This window comes from Nylanderia fulva, unplaced genomic scaffold, assembly GCF_048542155.1.
Source record: "Nylanderia fulva isolate GAGA-0341 unplaced genomic scaffold, ASM4854215v1 Scaffold12, whole genome shotgun sequence".
Taxonomy (NCBI): Eukaryota; Metazoa; Arthropoda; class Insecta; order Hymenoptera; family Formicidae; genus Nylanderia; species Nylanderia fulva.
Genome location: NW_028189409.1, coordinates 4,087,137 through 4,108,219, shown reverse-complemented (window position 1 = coordinate 4,108,219; position 21,083 = coordinate 4,087,137). Strand labels below are relative to the sequence as shown.

The window sequence follows — 21,083 nt, the reverse complement described above, 5'->3', positions numbered from 1 at the left end:
GTTGTTTGCCTTCAACGACAGCGACCCCATTCGCTACACACATTCCAACCACCCCTTCTTCCTCGTCCCCCTTTCGACTTTTAGCAATTTTGTATGCTTGCTCGTTTCAAGTGAATTAAAACTTAATTAACAACGTCATTCATTTAATTCTCCTAAATGATGCTAATTAGTAATAAATAATTTATGTGTAATTAAATTATATTACATCTGCGGGAAATATGCATATGCATGTGTACGAGAAAGTATAATACATTTGATCTGTGTATATATAAATAATATAATATAATTTATAAAAGCTCTTTAGAAAATTTTAATCTACAAATAAAAAAGGCAATAAGAGCTACATAAGTTCTATATTAGAAATATATTTGTGAAACGATTTATAACATAAATTATTAAAAATTATACAGAAGTAAGTTCACAATTCGTCGTTTATAAATAATATACAAAATATAATAAGATTTGAGGAAGAAATTGTAAAATAAAAAAAGATTGTTTCTTAAAAATAATGTTTCCTGTCAATACGCCTCTTGCGTATTTTTTGTTTCTCGTATTTCCATATATAGCATAAGCATCTCTTCTCGATTACAGTATTTTACCTTAAAAGCCACCGCCCGGTCGCGAGTACATCGCTCGGCATCGGTGAATTCCCTGACAACAGCCACGCGGAAACTCCTTTCCCGGTTCTTTCGAGCGAAAACGAGGGAGGTATGAGAGGCTCTTTTATCTCCTAGCGTGTCCATCCATCGCGTCCGTCCATCGCAAACCGGCATTGCATTAATCTGCACATTTTTTCTCTTTCGCACACACGCTTTTTATAATGCATTATCGCGATCATTTCCTGTTCCATAAATACGTAAGTCGTTATTTTATGTTCCGGAGATTACCGAATCAAACAACATATAGTTTCGATATGCGTGACAGATGATTCGATCGTATACCGATATGTGTATTTATTATGTGTACTTTCGATACACTTTCCATAGACTTTCTGATATCTACATTCACGCTCCAATTAATTTCTTGACATGTACGAAAATTAAATTATAATTAGATATATTTTTTGAGAAAATATTTATCACGTATTTAGATTGAAAAAATATAACTTTAATTATGAAAAAAAATATACTTTACACATAAAATATCATAATTATATTTTATTTACATGTAGTCTATGTACTCATATCATTAAATATCTGTATTATTTAAAAAATTGAAAATTTTAATTCTGAAGAATAAAAAATTAGAAAATATATATATATATTGTATGTTATATTTTTATATCTTCAGATAATCTATCGAAGAGATGAAATTGCCACCGGATTTTAAACAATACAGAGGAATGAAATTTTCGTTGCAACCGACAAGTATAAACTGAGTTTCTAGCGCATTCGTGAGCATCGCTTAACGCGGTTAAATACCTTTAAGTCATTCACATTGCTTATTAAGTCACGCAACCGAGCACGCAAGCCACGTACATTTACACGCCGGATGCTGTGCCTTATCGATTGCTCCATAACCGGGAGCTCGGAATGTCGATGATCATAAATATACGTGTGTAAACGTCGATCACGACAGATTTGCTTGGTCATTACATAATGTAAGCGCGTGGGAAGACGAGAGAAGACAAGTACAATAGATTCATCTTTATTGTTATTAAATCATTGCATCTTGCTTAAATAGGACAGAGGACTCATACATTTTTAATAAGGAGACTCGGATTTTCCTCATGACCTTTTTCTACCTAATACGATCTCTTTCCGCGACTCTTGTGCCTCGTGAATATTAATTATTTCTTCTGTTCTTCTAATAGACGGCTACAGGCATGGCTGACAATGAGCGACCGCAGTTTTTTTCTCGGCGATCCGTGCAACACACATTGATTATGTAATCAACACGGGGCACACTACGTATAATTTCATTCCAAGGAGTACCGTTGATCCTGTTGGTTACCTCCGCCGCCTAAGGTTGTTTCTTTTTTATTTCTTTGCGCTATATATGTGTGCGTTTGCATGTTTATACGAAGGTATATGAGTGTAAGGAGCTGTAATGTAATGTAAAAGGCCGGATTCAGGTTAGATTGCGGCCAAATTTTTTATGACGAATTTTCCACACATGGGTGCCTTTTCGTGTTTGCGAAGAATTGCTTAAGAAATTTAGAAAAAAAAGTAAAAAATATGTTTCAATCACATTATAAGCAGGATGTCTAGTAAATTTTGTAATTAGAAAGAAGATGATCGTATCGTGATTTATCAGACATTTTGTGTAATTTTTTACCTTAACGACATGAAAGCTCGCGTGTAAAAGAAATGAAAAGTCAACACCGGTAATTATGACAATTTGTTAATAATCTTAGAATTATATTATTATATCTACAAAATTATCAATGCATTTATTCCGCAACGAGGACTTGTAAGGTATACCGCGATGCGAATAAGGTTGAGAATACCTGAACTAATGATCGTTTCGGTGCGAATTACTCTGCCGCGACGGTCTGGACTGGACTTAATGCAGGTAACACAAGGGTCGAGGGAGGCGAGAGGAAGCCAGTAGAGAAAGGATCGAAGCGAGAAGCATGCACGTATAGAGAAATCTCTCCTTGTGCAAGCACGAGAGAGACGGACAGAGAAAGCGGACGACGTTGAGGAATGTGTGTAAAGTCCTCATTATGGATTACCTACATTACGTCGCTTGTCGCGGCTCGCCCGTATTGTTGATGAGTCCGCTTTATCTCTCTCGCATTCCGTACCATTGTATCCGTATCGCGTCTGGATATGAATCATCTCGGGATCAAGGAAGTTCTCCCATATCGCAGCTGAGATCCTCGGGAAATTCATAAACGGCGATGGTCGCACGTGTGTGACGTAAGGAGTGAAGCATAATTATTCATTGTTGCTTAAAATATCATTTTCTATGTTGATTCATCGCAACGGCGTACGACAGAATTATAAATAAATTTACGTTCACATAATAATTGCGTGCATTAAGTAATTATGACAGAGGTAAGAGATGCGATGATTTATTCGAATTTTTTTTTTCTAAATATTTATTTTCATAGTTGAAATATGCAATTCTCGAGACGAAAAGAAAATATTTCAATGCGTTATTTAATACCATAATTTTCTTCAGAAGCAATTGATAAAGTGACTGTGTTAAGGATGAAATAGGAAATGGAGATTTGTTTTGATAAGATTGTTTAAATCTCATTTAAATGCATTAAATATTTAAGTAACAAATGACTCTTCATCTACCTTTGCAGGGATTGTGTGATCCAATTATCCGATTATGACATAATCAAGTATTAGCAATTAATATATTTATCAAAAGCAACGAATAAGTCTCACATATTTAATTGTGCAATTAAAAAATTTCTTTTGTAACTATATAAACCAAACGAATGGATAATTCGAGATTCTCATCCTACATATGCTTCAAGTATTTGAAACCTTTGACCAGTTAAAACGCGGCACGAATTTCGGCAAGCGAGTTAATATTAACTTCGTAGAAATCTCGATAATTAACCGAGCAAACAGAACCCAAATGCGGGTTTAACGAGGTCGTCCTAATTTTGAATCACTCTATACTCAACATGCATGAAAAAAATACAAAAAAATTAATATAAAAAATGTGTTTAAATATATAATTAATTTATATTTTAGGAAAATTCTCAGGCTTCCAAGAATTTTTGTTTCCGGCTCGGTTCTCCATCCGTGGAGAAGAGACTTGTACCCAACTGGTCTCTTCACGGCCGCGACGGATAACACTTAGCTACAAGCGTTACAAATAAAGAGCCAGGGATTCGTCGTCTATATTTATCGGCGACGACGAGGACGAGGACGACGTCGACGACGACGCATGCGATGTAACCACGCTTCTGGTACCGTTATATCTCGGTGATTTCCTGCTGGTCGCGGACTATGGCCTCCATCGGCCCTGCTTCGTCGTCCTCCGCATACTTATGGCGTCTCTTTTCGTCATTGTCACCTACTCCTCCCGGGGTGGACGTGCCAGCGCGCTACTGTACCGTAAACTTCTCCGTGTCGATCGAAAATTCAGGATGCATCTGCCGCGAGCGACAAGCAGGAATTCATGACGCGCCTCTTCGAACTACGTGGCTATAATAAACATCAAACCAAGCGAAAATTTATAAAAGAATTTAATAAAATTATTGATCAATTTTTATTAAAGTTTAATCAGAAGAATATAGGAGTTTGAAATAATCTCTGGGTTTTTGATCAAATAAGTATTTATGAAAATTTTAAATATAAGCTAGTGTAAAGGATAGAATACATTTAAATTGATATTAATTAAAGGTAATATATATATAGAATAACAATGGAAGGGCAATTAATCGCATCATCTGAATACTAAGTGTAATCATAGAATTTGCAGGCAAAAAATTATCTGGAATTCTAAAAATATAGGAAACTTCAAGAATATTATAAAAAATATAAGTACAATAATATATAAAATATCTTCAAAAATGCAGTAATATGAAAGAAAATATTTAAATTTCTATGTTTGTACCTAATGCAGTTTGCTATATTCTAGTCTTCTATATCAATCGTACTGCTGGAATTTTCTGATAAAATTTACTTTATTAGAAACATCGAATTCCGACAATTCCTTCGCGGAATCGACGCTGCGTATATTACATTTTACGATACATGCAAAGCCTTGAATTTACTGTAAACAGAGCGGACTTTGTCGTGTTTCATGTACTTTTTATGTGAAAAGACTTCTTAGACTAACCGTCGACTTTAGTTATAATTATACGAGCAACGTTCTACTAGGTCCTTTTACAGTAGACGTGCTCCATAATTAATGTCACATTTAATTTTGTAGAACAAAAGTAGGCAACAATTAATGTCGCATTTAATTTTATGGAACAATCAGTTTGGAGAAAAACACCGTTCCAAATCTATTTGCGAACGACTCATTTGCGCGAGTTCGCGAATATCGTCGAATAAATATTCATTAGATACAATAATGCGTAATTAATGTGTCATTTAGCGCGGGTGCAAACGTTCCTTCGACAACCGCGAAAAACCGTTCGTCGCGATAAAAAAAACCACTCAACGATAAAATGGCAATTATTGACTCCGTTTTAACTGTGCACTCTGAGTGCTCGATGCGATACAATATTGCAAATAAAATGTTAGAAGACATCTCCGAGGAACGTAAAAGGAAGCTATACGATTCTTTATTATTCCTCGATTGCTCGTCATGTTCAAGTTCAAGGCGGGGAAATGTACATAATTCATGTATTACAAGTACGCCCGTTTATTGTAAGCATCGGTTTAGCGCATATTTTCATTTTCCTGCGCTTCGCTGAATTTTTCGCTGAACTTCCTCCGGTACTAAATTATATGAGCAATTTTACATATTCAGCGAAACGTGATAAAATTTCTGAAATTATTTCTCTCTCTTTTTCTTCTGCAATAAGTGTTTTCTCTCCAATAAAAAGAATTCAATTAGCTCTTTCAATAAAAAGAAATTCAATTAGCTCTTATAAAAAAAAAAAGCTGAATTTACTGGAGAAAATCTCGAAGCGTTTCTCTCTTTCTCGAAACCGCGACTCGCAATTTTGAGAAGAGATTACGTTTAGATTTCCCTCTGCACAGCTGGAAACTCGAAAGAAAGAGAGTGATACACTTCTTAATGTCTGTAATGATCGCTTCGACCGGCCGCGGATCGGCCGCAACCGCGCGTGGAATGCAGCTATGCATCTCATTCGGCGTTCGACGTTCCCTCGGTGAAACCGGCGCGTATATACGCGTGCGTACTAGCGGATAAAGAGGTCGTCGTAAATGCTCCGACGTTAATTTGCCGTGAGTTTTGTAGGACACGGGCGAGGCGAGCCCCGAGGAAGGGGCCCTCTCGCTCATACCAAGGCGAGTTTGCAATACACACCTGTGCGTCGACGGAGTTTTGGACACACGTCGAACGGTTTCTCACTTTCAGGGTCGATGCCCTGCCGAACTTCCTCCTAATCTCGTCCCGACGTATCCTCGTGCTGTATATAAATTATTAATATAATTAGTATGCGAAATGATTATGCATAATTAAACGCGAACGAACTCGTTTGAAAAATACAAACTCCAATTATATTAGATTAATTATATTTATTTCGAAAATATGAACTAACTCTCAATTTGATATACGACTTCGTTAAAAGCTATTAATACTATAACAAGTCGAATTTCATATTTGAATTAACTTCTCTGTATTAATAGTTCAAGCTGAGTTGCAAAGTTTGACTGGTATGTTTATTTTATATTAAATTGAATATTATTAGTTTCTAGTATCTTTAGTTTAAAAATTTTATTTTCTTATTCTTCTAAAAAGAGTCGCACTTCTTCAGGAAAACTCTGATGCAATGAGAAAAATGCGATAAAATTAATATATTTTTATTTATGCAGACGCGATAGGGTAATCGAACGGTTCTTTACCCGGGTCAATGTCTTTTATCACGAGTGCTTGACAGTATTTCTCTCTCTGTATAGCGATACGGCTAAATGCCTCATACTTAAATAATATACATCGCAATTTAAATGCATGTCATGTTGTAAGCTTCCGGGTTAACGTTACGAAATATATATGGTCGGAATTATTATGCTATCGACATTGAACTGACACTGAACTGTGAGGAATCGGATCGTGCGAGTGAAGCTCGCATTTTTTTTGTATTTTCTCGAGCGAGCAAGTCCGCAACTTCTATCCGATCAGGCGAATATCGCTCGTCAGAAAGAAAGTCGGGAAAGTGCATAATTGACAGTAGCTCATATCGCGAAAGTCACGCGTTGATAACCGAACGAAAGCTGCGAATGGAAATTCTATTACGAGTTGCCAAAGAGCAACTTTATTATTATTTTAGCGAGATCGGATATTAATTTCCACTCTGTTTGCGAGTTGCATTCGCATACACATTATTCCGTTCGTGACATTTCTGCTGAAAGTGAAATGATGCGCGATAACTATTTCCTTGAATGCAATGGTCCATCGTGTCTGCAATATAATACTACATTAATCTTGAATAAAATAATTAAATACACACCATACTAACTCTTCTGTCAATGCATAATTTATCATCAATGCATACTCGCGACCAAGTGCATGACATATTGTAATGTTATATTTTTTTATAGCAACTGCTCGAACATTTTTTTCATTATATTTTAGAAAATTTTTGAATATAAAAATTTTTTATATTTATGCATCTGCGGGCAGAGAAAAGTTCCGATATACACTTACTCCAAAAAAGCGGTATACTTAAAATTTGGAAAATATCACCAAATTTCAAATGACGATAACTTCGTAAATAATAAAGATAGAAAGCTTTTTAAAAAATCAAAATAAAGCTTGGAGTCTCTACTTTAAGAACCTATTTATTTCAATGTTGCCAGATGATATTATCATAAACGACGGATTACAAACCGAAAACATGCAAAATTGAAAAATAATGTCCAAGTTTGCTAAAGCACATGGCGGAAGTCAAATGTCGCAACTCAATGGGATAAAAAGCATTTAATAGAATGGAGTTTCCCCTTTAAAATGCTTTTTTATTCATCCCGATACGATGATTTTTAACCGAGATATTCGCATTTAAATAAAAAAGCTGCTTTTTACTTTAAATGCGAATATCTTGGTTAAAAATCATCGTATTGGGATGAATAAAAAAGCATTTTAAAGGGAAAAGTCTATTCTATTATATGCTTTTTATCCCATTGAGTTGCGACATTTGACTTCCGCCATGTGCTTTAGCAAACTCGGACATTATTTTTCAATTTTGCATGTTCTTGGTTTGTAATCCGTCGTTTATGATAAATTCATCTGGCAACATTGAAATAAATACATTCTTAAAGTAGAGACTCCAAGCTTTAATTTGATTTTTTAAAAAGCTTTCTATCTTTATTATTTACGAAATTATCGTCATTTGAAATTTGGTGATATTTTCCAAATTTTAAATATACCGCTTTTTTGGAGTGAGTATTTTTAACGATGATAAAAAATTATGTTGACAGAAGAGTTAATTTTTTATATTGTCAAGTTTGATGTTAAATCTCATCATACCTTCTTAATATCTATATGTCAATTTATATCGACTCATCGCAATTTATGTTACAGATGTTTTGCGCAAATGAAATGCATAAAAAAAAGAAAAAACGAAAACACGGAGCGAACAATGACGGAGCATTGCTTGAAAGCAAGGCAGTAGCCTGTGCAAATCGACGAAGCTCCCTCGGATTGCGTTTTCTGGCTTGGTAAGCAACTTAAGGATGATGGTTCCGTTTTATTTATAAACAGCCGCGCGAATAAGATTCGCTCGCGTGCGCCCAGCAAGTTGCCGGGTTGAACGCCTCGAAGTGCAGCAGACCCGATAAAACGCTAACGGAGTACACTTATCACGATGCGCTTACATTGTCGCAAAATTGTCCCCCGTCCGACTTTTTGTCCGATCGTCCTTAATGCGACTTTAGGTTGCATGTTAATTAAGAGTTGAAAATAATTACAGATCTCGCGCATGCGTTCGCTCTTCTTGCATAACTCCGGTGTCGCAGTCACGCTTGGTAAAAAGTGTTACGTCCGTTGTAATTAGAACGAGTGGTTAAAAAAAGGTGACACCACCCGAACCTCGGCAAACGTAATTAGACGATCCTACGTCAAGATAAATATATTGTTTTAATAATTATTTACACAATGCTTTTTTTTATAAATAGAGGTAAAATATTTATTTTAGAGGAAGAGTTGATATAAAATTTGTTCAACTAATTTTTTTCTAAACTTTTCGAGATGACATAAAAAAATAAATAATCAAATAAAACAGGCAAGCTGTTTTTTCTTTGAAATATAGAAATCCGGTCTTGGCATAAAAATTCAACGTAAATATCTACACATCGCTGTTGTGGTCTGGCTTCTTCCTGTGTTTACGGTTGCGATAAATGACGCGGATCGCATCTCCCGATGATTTCTAATCGCCGATATAAAAAGAACGGATCTCTCTCCGAATTAGCAGCGCGAAATTTTGCGTCTCTCTTGATATCGATGCACGTAAAACGTCTCGGTGAAGCATACCGAGCGTCCATCGTCTCGCTCAATTACAACTTTCATTCAAGGTGTGCGCAAGAAAAAGAAATCCGCGTCGCCTTCGGTCGTCGTACCCGACGTGGCATGACTCTGCGTTGATCTGGCTCGACGACCTTTCCTGCGTGAGCATCGATGTCTCTTTTCGCGAGACGCCTTGCTGCAACCGCGCGCCTACTTTAATCCGTTGGCGTTACAGAGAGTATTAACATTTGTGTCAACAGGAAAGACTGATCAATTAATTTTATTACTAGGAAATTTATAAAATAATTTTTATTTGAATAACTTATTTTTTTCAATCATATATATATAGAAATATATATATTTACTTCAGCATAATTTGATGATATTTCTGTGAGACTGAGATCTTTTAACTATTGCATAATAAATACTGTGTCAATTTTTTTATAACTTTAATATTACTTTACTGAAAGGAGAGAAGGTTCTGTAAATTGATACGCTCAAGTAAAAAACTATTATAAGTATCTTTACCGTGGTTTTATATAAATTCTTTAGCCATTTGTAACAGCTCTCAAGATATACGTACCTACCTACTCTCGGTAATGCGAACTTCTTGGGCTGTTTTAGCCCGATGCGATCATACCCGAGTTCTACCGGCTACGTTCACGGCCGTTTTCTCGAATAGAAAGGCTACTACCTCTTTGATTCCCTACCCTTCTACAAATATGGAATTAGCATCGGCACGGAGAGAATACAACTAGAATAAGATATTGTCCCTCAATGAGATCTTGTACAAACTGGTTTGGTCGCTATCGAGCAGTGCGGAAGTCAATTTAATAACATTTCACATGTTTAGTAAAATACTACTCAATTTTACAAATTTTAAGCTTAAATTGTGCATAATAATTTTTTTTATTTTAATAAATTGGTTGTATTTGTTCCCTGCAGGGTATAATTAAATTGGAATGATTTTAATTTTTTTCAGGATCGAAAATGTTTCAAAAATTCTTCAATCTCCGAAAGATCGTTTCTAAAGTCTCCGGAATAAATCTCTAGGCGTACTAAAAACAAATCTCTCTCTCTCTTTCTTCCTTCTCTATAACGAGTCATACTTTGTCCTGACGTCATTTTGCAGCAATCCTGCCGCCACGTGACAGGTATTTAAATGTACCGTACAGCTACCCCCGCAATGCGGCCGTGCAACAAACAATACAAGACAGCGCCAGATGCCACGCTCGGCCTTCTTCAGCATCGCGACGTCGCGACGATGTTGGAGTGTCTCCTCCACCTTTCCTTGCGCCTACGTTCACGGCTGCCTCCTTTCCTCTCTCTCTCTCTCTTTCCGTTGTCGCAGGAAAGAGAAGAGAGGGCTCTCTTTCTCAGGTAACGCGCGCCGTTCACCTGAGCGAAGAGAGAGAGAGAGTTCCCGGTTCTCTTCAGTCTCGTAGCGGCGAGCCGGAGGGAAGGAACTACGTGACCCTGAGAGGACAGTACTCGGATTTTTGCTCCGTTCTCCGCACCGTTCCATTCTTTTTCTCTCGCTGCTTTTTCGCCGCAAATTCACTCGATGCGAGACGGCGCCGTCTTCCTTCATACCATCTTCCGGCCTCGCGAACATCGCGCATCGTTATCGGCGGGCACTCGCCCACGCGTGTGAGTTCCGTTCCGTTCTGTGCAGTGACTTGGTCTCGTCGGCGGATTTTCGTGGACGGACCCTTCAGTGGTGTACATGTACCCTGGGACTAGAATCGTGAACCGTAGAACGTAGGAGAAACAAAAATGTAAGTTTTCTATCCGCCAAAAAAAATCTTACGCGGATATGACGTGACGGACGTATTCGATGCATAAAGTCGATTCTGCGTGTGCGTGCCTTTCTTTGAAAAGATATTGTACAAGCGCCACGCAGGGACCACTTGTATTATTCTGGCGAACAATATTCTCAAACGAATGCGAGATCACGGAATATCACGGATTTCACGCTGTGCGGTTGAAGGAGAGATATACCCCGCAAAGGCATAGACATTCTTAATTTATCACAGTGAGAATATAATAAAATTTAATACAATATTCTACAATAAAATTAAAATAGACCCCATCAATGCTATAACAGACGCATTATTTAAGGTACATTTTATTTTGAAAGAGAAACAAATTATTTCTGGTAATTTATAATGTTTCGCTGTACAAATATGGCGGTATTTATATGTCTGTGACGGATGCATTGTGCAAGGCACGGACGTACGATTACACGTATAGAAATCTTTTGCGTGTTGAAATTTGCAGGACGCGATCAAACATCCACGATTTTAAGACGTCGGAGAAAAATTAATTTTTGGCAATTCGCGGTTAATTAAAAATTATTCAATAGGTATAAGAGAAAACAAAAAGCTAATTTAAGCGGAATCTGGATAAAAAAATATTGCACAACTGAAAAATTCGATCGAGTGATTACAATTGAAACAAAAATGATTATCAATTGCACTTTGATAAGGAATTATATATCTAATAAAACAAGTGGCACTTTTATTTCTATGATATATGTTAATTTAGATTCTCTTTAGATTCTCTATAAAAAATTCTTGCTGATCTTGCAATGTCTTGCAAAAAGCAATGCAAAAACATATGAATTAAAAATACTAACACAAAACTGTGCTAATTCCCTAAAGATTCATCCTGAGATAACAGAGAATTTTACTCTAGAAAATTTTCTTTATATGAATCTTTGTATGAATCTTGTATGAATGAAATGTGAGACTTATTGTTACACAGATTGTGTAATTAATTTCTCACGTTGATGTAACATTAAGTTGTACAACGAAATTTATATTTCGACAATTGCAAATGTTTATTCATATTTAAATACATTCATATGCAATCTAAGATCTAAATTCTAAATTCTTTTTAGTATTATTTACAAATAGTAGCGAAACATGAAAAGACCGCGAAATCCACTTTTTTATGAAGATTTACTGGAATTACTTTTATTTCATAGTACCTTTTTCAATATTTCGTTCCGTTGATTCCGCAGTTAATTCTTGTATCTGCAATTCGCGGATTTTCTTCTCTTCGCTTGGTGTGGTCGTCGCTGCCGGCTTCGATCCTGCGTGTAGCATAAATTTACATCGTGCAAAACCTTAGAAAATGCGCAAGTAAATGTAGAAGAGAAAGTTTCTTGCACGATGAATTTTCACGTTTTTCACTTCGTGTTCGTAAAACGCTAATGCGATGGTGAAAGAAACGAAATTGTGAGTTACGTATCTATTTGCGAGTGATTCAAAAAAATTTCATTTCCATGCATGATACAACATTTTCGTATCGTAATTAAAATTTTTATCCACGAACGCTTTGATAATCCGCTTCGTCGAGTCTGCAAAATGCGAGAAGCAACAGCCGGATTTCTCTGCTCTTTTTTTCGTACATTTTTTTGCAACTAGAGTGAACGGTTTGCTATGAAAATAATTTATTTTCGTTAAAATATGTAACATGTAACATAGGTATAAAATATCGAATTGAGAATTGCATGACATATTGCCTCATAAATATTTGCGCTAATTGCAATTTGCTTTTTGGAATTTAATTTTCTCCTTTATGAAATACGGAATAATATTGCGATTAATGATGCGTTTTATTAGAGATGATACATAGCAATCTCTTCCATTAATGCATATGAATGTATCATTGATTATATTACCATGCTTTAGAAAGTTTGCTTGCCGAAAGATTTATATAATTATTTAATTATTATTTATGTATTTATTCATATATTTGTGTTAATAGAAAAGTTAAAAACAATTTGTTATATTATGATGACCTAAAATTCTTCCATCAAAGATTATCTCCGGCATATTATAGCGGTAGAAAGAACATAAGCCAGCCTTGTAGCTCTTAACTTGGATAGGTGGGTAGGTAGGTAGGTAGCTAGGTAGGTAGGTAGGTAGATAGGCATGTATACGAGTATATATATAGATACAGATAGATAAGTATTCACACGTGATATACCAGGTACTTTAATTCCATGCCTAGAGTATTAAGGGAGTTATTTCATATTTTCTTGAATTCTTGTGTAATTATTTTAAAATATGCGCGTAAGCTGAATTTATATTGCACGCATAATTTTAATTTCACATGTCACTAAAATTGCAGAAGTAAACATATGTTTAGTTTTTTTAATTAATATCTAACTAAGTGGATTATGAAAAATTCTACGAGAAAAAAAATTACAATGAATCTTGAAGCAAAATTGTGAAAATTACAAAGCGCTCCTGTTGGGAATACATACATTTTTACTCATTTTATTAATATTTCAGTTAAATGCCTAGATGTAAGACTGATTGTTACAGTCAAATTCTCGGCTATGTTTCGCTTGACTTCGTGGCTTAACGACAAATTCACTGAAGCTATGACGCTACTTGGCTGAAGTACCGTTAACCGCCGACGGCTAAGAAAAGAAGAGCATATCGTCGTCGTGAGAAATTCCAGTCACGTAAGAGAGACTTCGATAACCGAATAAGAGTCTCGAAAAATCGCTTTGATCGACACGCACATTATAAAAAAAAAAAATCCTCAAAAGCACCCATTTTCTTCGTCGCCATCGTTCTATTACGCACATAAGAACGCGTCTAAGCAATCAAGTTGATTGAATTTCTCTTACACATAGTGATTCGCATTTTTCACGAGTTCGCGATCCGCCGCACCCTCATCGGATCCCTAATTGCGCGGGCATCTCTCGCCCAGGCATTTCTCGCGCGCTGTCGGAAACGGACTCGTAATGCAGCTGCGTGCTGATTACGGCATAACCGCGGCCGCGGTGCAACTGCAACGGCCAGCCACGCCCTGAGCGGAGGCTGTAATGCGGGCTGAATGCCTTGTCCGGCTCGCATTTTCGCCCAAGACGGCGAAGAGAAGATGCAGCGCTCACGCACGTGGCTGCCATTGCCGCGCTTTTATCGGTCGACGAACCTCGCAATGAGAGATGCGAAATTGCATGCGCAGCATCACGTCATGGAGGTCATCGGGTCGCTCGTGTTCGAACGAAACGTGGAATTCCGAAAGTTTCCGCTTTGCTCATTCATTTCTACCCTGTCAAATTTCACATCCGTCTCTCTCTCTGTAATAAGTAGATGGTTTTTTAATCCTACAAAAAAATCTTGATTGCTACAAGCTCGAGATTCTTCTTCGGATAATGCTATTTTAATAACGATACATCGTACAAAATATTTATTAATAAATATATAATAAATAAATATAAATATATAATACACTCACTACAAAAAAGCGGTACACTTAAAATTTGGAAAAAATCCCCAATTTTTAAATAACGATAACTTTGTAAATAATAGAGATAAAAAGGTTTTTAACAAATGAAAATAATGCTTGGAGTCTCTACTTTAAGATCTATTTATTTCAATGTTACGAGATAAATTTATTAAAAATGGTAAATGATAAAACGAGAATATGCAAAAATTGAAAAATAATGGTCCGAGTTTGCAAGACACATGGCGTGAGTGAAACGTTGCAACTGAATCGGATAAAAAGCATATAATAGTGCAGAGTTTTCCCTTTGAAATGCTTTTTTATTCATCTTGATATGATAATTTTTCACCGAGATATTTCCATTTAAATAAAAAGGCAGCTTTTTACTTCAAATACGAAAAACTCAGTGAAAAACCATGGTATCAACATGAATAAAAAAGCATTTGAAACGGGAAATTCTGTACTATTATATGCTTTTTATCCCATTGAGTTGCGATGAAAGTAGAGATTCCAAGATTTATTTTTAGAAATCTTTCTATCTTTATTATTTTATAAGTTATTGTCGGTTGAAAAATGGTGACCTTTTTGCCGCTCTTTCCTTGGAGCGAGTGTACATAGATGTATATAAATATATTATATATGTTTACCTATCTAATCATCATTTTAGATGATTAAATAAATCTGATTACTAAGAGATAAATTGATGAAGCAGTTAATTAAACGACGTTTGTTTCTTTTTGAAAACGAATGTCACGTTATACTTCCTCGACGTTCACTGATTGCGTGACATTGTCGATTGTCGAGCTTTATCGGTCAGCGAACCGTGAGAACCGCACGGAAGATAACAAACATAAGGTCATTTGACGAGAAAACGCCGCGTCTCTCAAACCTCAACCCTGAAGAAGTTTCTATCGCATTCCGCCGTCACGTGTGTATCCCGCATTCAGGAAACAAACGGTACACCCACGTCAGTTTTTAATGAGGGCGATACGACAAAAAGTCACGCTCACAAAGGAGAATGACGGTTGCGTTTAATGATGTTCGTGTCCTTCGCGAAAAAGAAATGGGACACGCATCAGGGACGACAGAATCCGAAATTAAACCTTGTTAAAGCTGCGCGCATTTTATTCATTCCGCGGAATATAAAATATCAAAGATAAATTTTTTTCCGCAAAAATTAAAATAAATAAAAAATTTTTAATTAACTTCTTTTAGAGGAAATACAAAGAGTAGAGTTGGGTTACTCGTGGACCTAATAAGACATCATCTGAATAACTTAACGGTAGCCGACATCGCTAATTGGCCATGGTATACGAAGCGAAAAGCGGATGAATAGCCCATGAACATGTAAGGCAGAAATTAAACGAGATTGGGATGGAGAATTCGTTGAAAATCGTTCGCTTGCAACGGATCTCGATTATCCATCCATCGGGTTTCCTGAAATCAAGATTAATCTCGGAAATAAATCGTACTCGATTTTTCGACTTAACAATCGCAGTTATAGTGTACAAAGAATTTCGCGTAATGCGGCAACAGCAGAAGGCGAGTTGCCGTATTATCATCGGGTGACGGACTCTAAACCGCAGATGGTTCAAGGAGTCCAGGACTCTGCAGGAATGCACTTGCACAATCGTCGGTTGGAAACGCAACGTGAAAGAAACGTCGGCTGACTAGTCGTTTTACATTGGACGACCGGTTATATTATTGGATACTACTTTCAACTATTGTACGGTTAACCAGATCGCCGCGGAAGCGGTTTTAACGATCACGTCGTGTAGTATCACGGTGATCAACGTGCTTGTAATACACCATGAGTAAACGATATTCTATGCGTGAATATGCAAATGTAGCTTCCTTGCGAGGATAAATTTGAACGAAATAGGAAAGAAAAATTAAGCTTATATATATGCAACGAAACGTCGTACGATGATGACAATAGCAAGGACGAGGGAGAAGATTAGTCCAATGCTTCGCATAGTTTGTCTAGACTTCCTTTACAATAAAAGGTTTTAGAAAAGTCCCAGGCTCACACACAAAAAATATAAGAAACCTCTCAGAAACCTTTTTATCTCGTTTTATAACGACAAGTTTTATTTCTCCCAAATATGGCATGCTTCGAACAAATCATTGAACAAAATCATAGAAAGAATTACAATAGACTCTATTTGCATTTAACGCGGCAGTGTCGTGCAATAAAAAATTGAAATTAAAATTAAGAAAAAATATATTACAATAATGTAAAAATTACGAGAATCAATTCACATACATCATTTTACAAAAGAAAAAAGAATAAGAAATGAGAAATCGTCCGCAAGGCTGTCGATGACGACCGGAAATTAGGTCACGCCCTGTTACATCGAGTATTGAGCTTGCGCTTTGCCAATTCATCCAAGACGCGTGGATATAACGCGATTACGGTAACACTAAGGTAATCAGGCCACGTTGTTCCATTCAGTAAGAAGCACGCCGGCGTGTAAAAATTCTCACGGAGCTGTAGTCAGGTGCATTATTAGGCTTTACGTAAAGCGTAACGACAAAAACCTCTTTCCACAATTCCTCAATTCAATCCTCGTTATCTTACTCGGTGATCAATTTCGAAATTGTCTTGGAACTTTGTGGTTCTCAATTTTTTATTCGCGATGTATTCAACTTATGTGGGTTAAGCATTTAATGCGACTAATTAACACATAACAGTTTTTTAAAGAATTTTCTTCGAAAAATTAAAATTAAAATATACTAGGATTATATCAAATATTGCGTTATTTTGCATTAACTGAAATATTTAATTGTAAAATAAATAATTAGCATGTCACACAATCCTTTATGCCCTAAGCCCTAGGCGGTGATGATTACACACGAAAAGCTCGAATATCACGTGGATTGAATTTATCTGCGGCAGATCCGATTACATGATGTATCCATTACCAATTTTGTTATCGAACGGATGCGTCAAACCGACGATGTCCATTAAAGAAACCGGAAATGGTCGTCAAACAGTATGCAGCGGTACTTCATTCGTAATGCACGATAGCCGTATTTTGAATAATCTATCGGCGTACTTCCGTTTACACCAACCTTGTCAAGACGACGAAGAAGCGATCTGCATTTATATTTTGATTCGAAAATAGATCTGTAAATCGTTGTTGAAGATCATATTATAATTATTTAATTATTTTCCTGCAAAAATTTACAATTGTAAATGCATATCTCTAAAAGAACTATATATTTATCATTTCATCTAACAGAGTTTAATTTAAAAAAATAATCTTTCTCTTTACTTGAAATCGATCAAATTTTTATTATCATATTTTTAATTTAATAATTCTAATTTCAAAATATTTCTGTGTTAAAATAATAATTCTTCGAACATTCCAGTGAAATGTCTTTAAGCAAGAATTCAACTCTGATTCATCTCAAATAACAGCAGCATCGCGTGAGAATAAATGTAGCAAAATGCGAGAAAGAAATATATCCACTTCGCGGAATTTATCGTCAATTACGATAAAAATACGATGATTGTAAATCATAAATTAGCGATCGATCAACGATATCAAGCGTGAGATATATCATTAAAACGAGATGGAGAAATTATGAAACGCATACACATTTTCCATGGGAATTTTGTCAGCGCAATTTAACAGTTACAAAAACTAATCACGCATATATAATCTATTCGGGGAAAATATACGGGATCAGAATAAAAAACGTCATATAAATGCGGTGACGTTATTTGCCGTTGCACAAATTATCATGCTTTATACATATGCACGCGCGCGAATAAATGAAATATCGCAATCATTTCTATAATTAAAGACCAGCCCGGCGTACAACCCAACGGAGGAATCTCCTCCATATTACGGTTTATAGATTATAATTGATCGCTATGTAAGGATCAAGATAAGAGCAGAACCGGGATCCAGTTAGAAAGTATGTTTGCGGTGCTATCGTAATTATGGCGATGCGAATGTTTCCTGGTAACACCGGAGAGACCGTTATTCGGCACACTGCGCAAGTGAGGATACATAAATTTGTCCACCGCCAGTCGATACCGCGTAGAAAATTGCAATTTTATGTAGTCTTTACGAAACGCGTAAAGTAACAGCGGTTTTTTCCCGCGCTTCGCGATTATCCAGAATTTATTTATCACGACCGTAAAATGATTCGTTGGTTGGTATACTCCTCTCAGAATACATTCAAGCTAAATTTATATATTGTAAAAAAAAATAAGACGAACGTTAAACTGTGTTTATTAAAGAGAGCGCAGATTTCTCTCTCGTGGGAATTAAGTATTCATTTTAATTACAGTTTCATATCCGATCGAATGGCGAAACCCAGTATCGAATTATATCCTTCGCGTTCCTTCACGCTCGGCTACAGCGAAAAGTCGCTGTTCAAACGCGCCTCTAAGAGTCATTGCTCGCTTTTTACACGCACCGTTTCGCGCCGCTCTTAACAGGATGCCCGAATACTTTCTAGCGCTGACCTACAGTCAGCAATTGGCATCCAACACCACCTCTGTGAATCTTGTTTTTTTTCATTGATTTTTTTATCCAACTCTGCGTAATTATGTTTTTTTTTCATTCTTGTATCTGCGTAAAAAAAGTACAAGTTTAATGTTAATTATAAATAGAATAATATTTGCACTTATGATGAGAGAGGCCAATGATGATTCGCCATCATTAGCATTGTAAGTATAATTAATCACTTTCGTAAATTGTTCTTCAATTTGCATATTTTATGTATGTACAACAGCGTATATAATTATACAAAAAGATGGTAAAAAATATCGATTCCTTTCCTCTATTGAATTATTCATATAGTTGATGATATTTAAATTTCTCTGAATGGACATACGAAGGATACGCGATTCCAGCTTCCGTATAAACGATTCGTCCTTGCAAAAAATGTCATGTATCTTAATACACTGTAACGTTTTATAAAATATATTTTATGCATTTTTCTTCCAATCTGAGAGCCTTCCAGTGACACATATGAGCCGCAGGAAGTAAACAGATTTAACTTCGCCGATTATTATTGATTAAGACTATTTTCGAGAGCAACTCGAGGAGTATCGATTTTATTTCAAGCGATTTTGCATCGTAATTAACGCCAATGATGTTTTCTTCTCAAGGAGACTCCTCGCAGACGCACACGTACGTTCGTGTTCACATATACATGCATCGTTACGCATACAATCGTGACACGCGCGTCCGGATTCCCTGATAAAACCGTTAACGATGGAGATGAACTGTCGAGGGAGAAAAGTGGCGTTTTGCTCATCGCAGGAAGATTTCCTGTCGACGACGCGTTGTAATCGCAATCTCGTCGCGGTTTGTTCGGACGAATACTTCCTGCGGATCGCGAACATAACGGGTTCTCGGCATTCAGCACGAACGATCGACTTCTTCGCGTACCGAGAGAATCAACATCTGAGCAAGATTGCAGTTATCTTGTGCGAATTAGCTTCCATTGCTCGACGACAGACGCGAGAGTGTGATGCGAATCGCGTGACGCGAATCAAAAAAAATAAAGATTTATTAATCCAAGTATAAAAAGGGCTAGGAAGAAGCATAGATATTAGGAGAAAAAGTATTCTTAAATTCCTCTATACTTATTTTTATCCTCAGCATATCATTAATAAAATTATCCTTGTATAAATCAACATTCCCAGCCTATATTTTTGACGAATACTTGGCATCTAATATTATTAATTTTATTAATATTATTAATATTCTAATTTTAATATTCTAAAGTATACGAAAAATTAACATTGAAGATAAGTAAATTAATAAAAATAGACTTACAGCTAAATCGAGTAAGATATTATATTGTGACGTGGAGGCTTTCAGATGTTGATTGCTCGAGGTTACAATAACGAATGATTGGTACCATAAAAAAACGTTTTCTGGTAGATATCTGAACTTCCTGTCTCAACATCCTATGAGTCAAAAACGAGGTACGATAATGGGGTTAGTTGATCGAGCCTTCTTATTATCCTGTTGAGACAGGAAGTTCAGATATCTACCAAAACACGTTTTTTTTATAGTACCAATCATTCGTTATTGTAACCTCGAGCAATCAACATCTGAAAGCCTCCACGTCACAATATAATATCTTACTCGATTTAGCTGTAAGTATATTTTTATTAATTTACTTATCTTCAATCTTAATTTTTCGTATACTTATGATTTTATATATTAACAATGACTGTTATCGAAATTCGCAACCGATCTCCTAACAGAACAATTAGCGAGAGATCTGTTTCGCGACAATTACATATAATGACGTTTTGAGAAATAGAATATATACTAAAAATGCTCATGCGTTATAAATGCGTTGATCTCGTGTGTTAGAATATAACTTACGAATATAACGTACGAACGAATTTATTTCTGTCTATTATTTAATATATTATGTTACAAATCTTTTTACAAATAAATTTTTAGTATAGAACTTAATTAGCTCTTATTGTCTTTTTATTTGTAGATTAAAATTTTCTAAAGAGCTGTTACAAATTATATAATTAATATTATTAATATTATTGATATATTGATATTAATATTTTTAATCCCAGCTCTTTTTATATCTGAATTTGTATTTATACATCGGAATCTTTTTAATTTATTGTTAGAAAAATTTCATATTAGAAGAATTAATTTCTCCTTTCTGAAAAAAATTCTCTTTGCTATCCTACGTCTGTAGCCTCCGAATATATACCTTATAACGAAATCATCGTCTAAAGCGCGAGGTGTATTATTTATGCGATTAAGGAAGAGTTCTCGCGC

The 21,083-nt window shown here is 35.9% G+C and overlaps 1 protein-coding gene across 1 annotated transcript in view; it reads left to right on the top strand.

The window, feature by feature from the left end:
• Positions 1-10,499: 10,499 nt before the first annotated feature.
• The window catches only part of uif (sushi, von Willebrand factor type A, EGF and pentraxin domain-containing protein uif), a 38,744-nt gene continuing 28,160 nt past the window's right edge, over positions 10,500-21,083 (top strand). The window contains 1 exon segment of the mRNA XM_029299095.2: positions 10,500-10,826. The gene's annotated coding sequence lies outside the window, so the exon portion shown is untranslated.